We start from the raw sequence: 6,328 nt of genomic DNA on the forward strand, positions 1-6,328 counted from the left end.
AACCACTAAATTTTCACATTATTTTTTAAAGCGGTAAGCTATTTTTTAATGCTGTTTGCTTTAATGATCCTAAGGCAATGTTTTAAGAAGTAATCATGTAGTTCTAATGGCTAGATATGTTATACAAAGAGAAACAGTTTGAAACATAACTTGAATGGAATTATACTAAGAAAATTAGAATTTCTTTTTTTTCAGACAACTCAATTTCTTCAAAAAAATATAACCCACAAAGGGTACATGATAGGCATGCACCGTCAAGAAATGGAATGTAACCTACACTGAGAATTCGTCATATATTTTAAAAAATTCTTAACCTCTAAAATAACATGGAAGCCATTTCTACTCATTATGAGGAATTCTGAATTCAGGATAAGACATTTGCTGGGGTCATGCAAACAAACCAGTATCTTCATTTATTATATCCAGATCTTTTGACCAAGGGAGAAACTGCCACATTCACTGCCATTACTTGTGGACGCAGCAGCTGGGATCCCAGTTAGAAGTTCCCTGTGTCCTCCCGCCTACACTGCAGAACACAGAGCTAGCCCACATAACCAAGCCTGCTGCGAGTGGCATGGAAAGAATCTCAGATCCACATACTTTCTGAGGGTGTCTAGAAAGAGAACTACTCGTCTCCCGACTGTGGCGCAGGAAAGAAGACCCTGTCATGCATTCTCAGCTAGCCCTCAAGGATGACAACCAATATTCTTAACTCCACCTAACATACCGCAGGCACTGATGCCCCACCTACAGTAAAAGAAAATAATTTTACTTATTCCATTTGCCTGCAGGTCAGTACTGAGAAAAGACATAATTCCTTAGTAAAAAGCAACACATCCATTTATGTAAGGCAAGAAGAGCCCAGAAGTATATGAAAAAACTAAACTGAGTAAAGAATAAGTTTTTCTGAAAACTGAACCTGGCAGGTTTCAGTCCACCCCACTGAGATTAGCAACTGAAGACACAGAGAAATAAAGGCAGGTGTTCCGTAAGCCACAAAACATAAGGTAAGGCATGAGTAGTCTTTGCAGCAGCTTTTGCCCAATTGTGCAAGGATTAACAAGAGCAGTTCATGTAGGAGCAAAATGAATTCATGTAGGAGCAAGCACGTTCGTGGGGAGAAGACTGCCTTTAGAAACAAGCAGTGCCTCCTGCCCAGGGCTTGTGCCATCTACCAGAAGGAATGACTCCTGACCACACTGACCCAGCGTCTTACATGCAGGGCTTCCCTCCCGCCAGGAACCGCTGAGGCCCAAGCAGCAGGAAGGCAAGTCAGCAGTCGGTTTCTCCTTCCCATCTCAGAAGTGCGTCCATAATAGCGACTCCGACTGCTCAACTGAAGACAGGAAGATCATTTTGCATTTGAGATTCAATGAAGTTATTCAACACATGGCCAGGAGGGAGGTGGAGAAGGGGAGACTAGAGTTCTGAGGCAGTCCTTGTCGAACTTCAAGGTGCACACACACCACCTGGGGATTTGTTAAGAGGAAGATTCTCCTCCAGCAGATCTGTCGTGGGACCCTAGACAGTGCATTTCTAACCAGCTCCCATGTGTGGGATGTCCTTATGGTCTACCACACTTTGAATAACTGAGTTTAAAAGAATCATGAAAAAAGCAAAAGGGAATGATGGCTGGGAGCCTGCTCTGCTGTGATGAGACGATGGGGAAGACAGGAAAAGGCACGTACCCACACACCTCTTTGCCTCAGGAAGAGTGTGTGTCCGAGCGGGGCTTAACACTCCTCACGAGCAGCCCCCAACTCTGTTTTCCCCCACAGACCTACTCCTTTCCAGGGCCACCTAGATCTGTTAGTGGTGTCATCAACCACCTAAACCCTCAAGACGGAAAGCTCACATTTATTCTCAACTCCTCCTTCTGTCTCAACCCCCACACCAGACTCTGAGGCCTGTCAAATTGGCCTTCCTGATGTCTCCTTCCATTTCCTGCTCTGTTCTCACTTCTCCAGCTGAGGTCCATGCTTGCTGTCTAGTTCCTGGACCACTACGCTCCCCTCTGAATGGTTTCCCTCACTCGATTTTTCTCTCCCTTTCAAATTGCTCTCATACCTCCACATCGCTACAAGCACTATAATTCTAAATCTCAGGCATGATTTCTATTGTTTCGCTGTTAAAATTCCTCCCACCTAAACCAGCTTCCCATTTCCTAAAAGATATAGAACAAAGCCCTGAGCAGGGTATCTGAGGCCATCCACATCAGATCCCAGCATCTCCTTCTGGACTAAGATGCTCTCCTTGCCTCCTGCTCCATCTCAGGGATCTGCCCTCCCTTGGACTCAGGCCCCGTTCACATTCCCATGTGTTCAGCCAGGACCCTCCCTGGGCCTGGAGCCACCTCAGCCCGGCAGTCACTCTTCAATACTTCTTTGTCTGGAAACCACCTTATCCCACAAAAGTCATCTTTAAGAAATGTTTTCTCCTCTTTGGGGCCTCCCAGGGGTGCTACTGCCTGGCACATCGTAGGTAAACAAGCAATATCATTGAATCAACGAACAGTGTCAGAGCATTATCTTCTGATGGGAATGGCTTTCTCTAAGCAGCTCCAGCCACAGAGCCAAGATACTAGCTCAGGTCTAGAAATGGGGAAGGAAAACTCAGATAGAAATTCTCGTGTTCTACCAACTCTTATCCTAGAAATCAAAATAGAAAGTCATAATTTTGAAGTCCTATAAATCAGGGCTTAGAGAGCTTTTTTCTTGATCATCAAGAACAATGTCTGGAGCTGGAGAGTCTTTAGGGGCTGGACATAGAGGATCCAAGGTGGTGTGGAGTGGGAGAGTACTTTTTGCATCTCCTCAACATCAAAGCTGTTATTCTTTCATTGACTGCATTACTCTTAGGGGGATCTCGGCAGTTTAGAAGCTTGGATGAAGTTTCTAAAACCTTGCTTAATTCACTCCAACAAAATAGTACATTAGCATGAGATGAACAAAAAGTAAGAGGTACCAATGATGATAGACTATCAAAGTTGTTTTTTCAGACGCTGGCAAGGTTTCATCAAAGCTACTGCTAATAGGTTTTTCTGGGGCAATCACAGAAGGAAATTAATATCCACAGAAATGAAGCCAACAGCTATTAATTCAAGTTTGTAACATAACATAACATGGTCTTATGAAAAGGACAAAAGAAATCCATACTTTCCCATGAATTGTAAGCATGTTAAAAAAAATAAAAAATATTTTTGGTGTGTTGAAGGACACAGTAAGAAATTTTCGGTCCTCTATTATATTGCCTTTCTCTCATATTGGAAACAGTAAAAATAGCCATGCATTCATTTATTCATTCAATCAATCAATCAACAAGTACTTATTGAGTACTATAGTAGTTTTAAAACATGTCCACATATTGTTTGACACTTCCCCTATCAAGGAGGTTAATTCCCCTCCCCTTGAATATGATGGCATATGATGTTGTTAACAGACAGAATGCAGTGGAAGTGATGCTGCTTAACCTCCAGAACATGTTAGAAAAGAGGCATGCACTTCGGCAAGGTTCTCTTGGGACACATACCTTTGGAGCTCCAGTCATCACGTGAGAAGTCCAGCTACCCTGAAAGTGACATGTTGCAGAGACCACATGGACAAACCAAAGAGAGACAGAGAGACATATCAAAGGAGCATCAGCTCTTCCAGCTGTCTGATCTGCCCTGTCGAGGCAACAGGCACGTGAGTGAAGGAACCTTGAGATGAACCCAACCCAGTCGCCATCTGACTGCAGTCACATGGGAGACCCCAGGCAAGGACGACCTAGATGAGCTAAGTCATCCCCAGGACCAAGAGAGATAATAATAATAAATAATAATGACTATTTTTATTATTTTAAGTTTGGGTGACTTGTTACTCAAGACTAGATAACCAGAACAAGCACCTAATGTATGTCAGGCACTGTGTTAAGCGTTGGCGATGCTCTTTCCCTTATGGAGATTAAAACTTGCTGACCCAGTGCACTATGTGAATGTCAGAAACAAACCCTGCTCTCGCTGGCATTGCAGCTCACATAGCAATATATTAAATATGCATGTAAACAGATTTGTGCCAATACAAGAAAATATGGATAAGTGCTTAACAGAGTTGACTGAAAGGAGGGGGCTCTTGAGACCTGCACAATCAGAGAAAGAGTCAGCAAGCAACTGGGAACAGGGCTGAATGTCCAGGATTCATGTAGGTAAAGGCACTGGGGAGGGGCAGGCATTTTCGCCTGAGCATGGCAGGGTGGCATGCGTGAGTTTGGGAGACAGAAGTGTGTGAAGGAAAAGAGTAGGAAAATTAATAGGACACAGATGAGAGCAGGTCTTCAAGGTCATAGGAAGTGTTTGAAAGGACTAGACTTCATTCTCCCGGTGGGAGGATGGGACCGAATGCCTACAAGCCATAGGTGTGCCATGGGGTTTGCACCATGGAATTAGCCCAACAGTGGAAGGAACGTGGATTGACGTGTTTGAATTCTCACAAGAGGCAGGGAGACCAATCAGGACACGCTTGAAATAATTTCAAACATGGTAAGACGGGTCTCTCACCCTAAGTAACCTCCGTCCCATGACATGCCCCGCCCCAGCTCTTCTAAAATGTCATCCTTGCCTCTCCCACATGTTTCAACACTTTCTGGCCTATGAGGCCTCGAGGTTCTCTTACTGACCCTTGTTCCCCTGTGCTGGGACCCAGTTTTGGGAGTCCAGCCCGGCAGCTAGCAACCGAACGGGTGGGCTCGTTCCATCCATGCCCACTGACAGCTGCTTCCTGGTGATCCAAGGAGCTCTCAGTATCTGTTGTTTGTTCTGACTGTTTGATCCTCTCTCCTCTACACAATATCACTAGTTCATCGATGCCTGACATGTTTTATCCTAAAGGCAGTGATACATGTCAAGACACGCTCAAGTGTTCCCTGAAGCAGAAGCATTCCTGGTTTCTGGAAGAGATGATATGTAATAACAATTATACGGTGCTTTCATCTTCAAAGCCCTATGCAAACATTATCTAATTAACCCTCACCACATACCTGGAAGGCAGGCAAGCATCATTAAGCCTGGGTTTCAGGAGAGGAGACTGGAAGCTACAAGTTAAATGACAAGCCCTCCACCAGAAAGGCTCAACCTTGGCGCCAAAATTAGCAAGAAAGAGCCCTTGACTCTCACTCCTGTGCTGAGGCCAAGGAGGAAACTCAACATCAAAATGTCTAATTGACTGCCAGGGTGGCATGCAGTATCCCCTTGTGAGGTTATCAGAGCATCAGGACGCAGACTGCATCCCTACAGAGAGGCAGGATTCTGGGGTGCGAGAGCTGGGTTTTTGCTGCCTAGTTGCCTGCCCTCTCTGTACTTTGAATTCCTCATTTGTCAGAGATGCCCTATTAGTCTGTGATCCCCAATACATAACAGCACAAAAACAATTCATGAAAACAGGGTTCAGAAAATGAACTAATGAGTTTCTACAACAGGGATCATTCCAGCCACTGGGCGACACTGTAAGATAGACGAGTCCCTTCTACACAATTCCTGCCCCGCTTTGCCACACCCCCACCAGCGACAACGTGCCTCCCCAGTTCCCCAAGCAATGTCGTCAGGATCTCTCTCCCGCTCCCCCACCAAACCCCCCTAGGGAAACAGCCTCTGGACTCCCTGACACCAAGGATAGAAGCAAGTTAATGTTTAATGGAAGCCATCCCAGGGGGACTTTGCATTTTCACAGGGGACAAAAGTCCTATTCAAGCAAACAGAAGTCCTGACTGGTGTTCTGGCCACAGGGAACGCCTTGTAGAGGAGGGGTGTGGGTGGTGGGACCCTGCTATCATACCACCTCACACCTAAGACAGCCACAGGAGCAGCCAACATTTTTTGAAAGCTTACCAGGAGCCAAGCTCTGTTTCAAAAGAAGTTTGGTATTGTGCTTAAGACCATGGTCCCTGTCTTTCTACCACTAAGAAATTGCTTTGTCTCTCTGTGCCTCAGTTTCTTCATCTCTAAAATAGGGATGATAAGGATCCCCAGCCCTAGGGTTGTTGTGATGACAGATGAACCAACGCACATCAAGCGCACAGTGTATTCCAGGCACAGCACCAGCACCAAGGCCCAGCTGCTCCCATGATAGGCTCTTCACCTGTACGACCTAGCCCGGACCTTACCACCAGCCTGCACTGCCTGGCCTCGCTGTGTCCAGGGCCTCGGGGAGACAGGGCCCCAGGGCAGCAGCTCTGGACCAGGAGGGACATGCCCGGGCTCATGCTGTGACTTGTCCACATCAAACACACCACGGAAGGTCCCACTGTCCTTCCTATCTTGGTGTCTCCATCTTTAAAACCGACATAATGTCCACTG

Source organism: Equus asinus, chromosome 29 (assembly GCF_041296235.1).
Source record: "Equus asinus isolate D_3611 breed Donkey chromosome 29, EquAss-T2T_v2, whole genome shotgun sequence".
Lineage (NCBI taxonomy): Eukaryota > Metazoa > Chordata > Mammalia > Perissodactyla > Equidae > Equus > Equus asinus.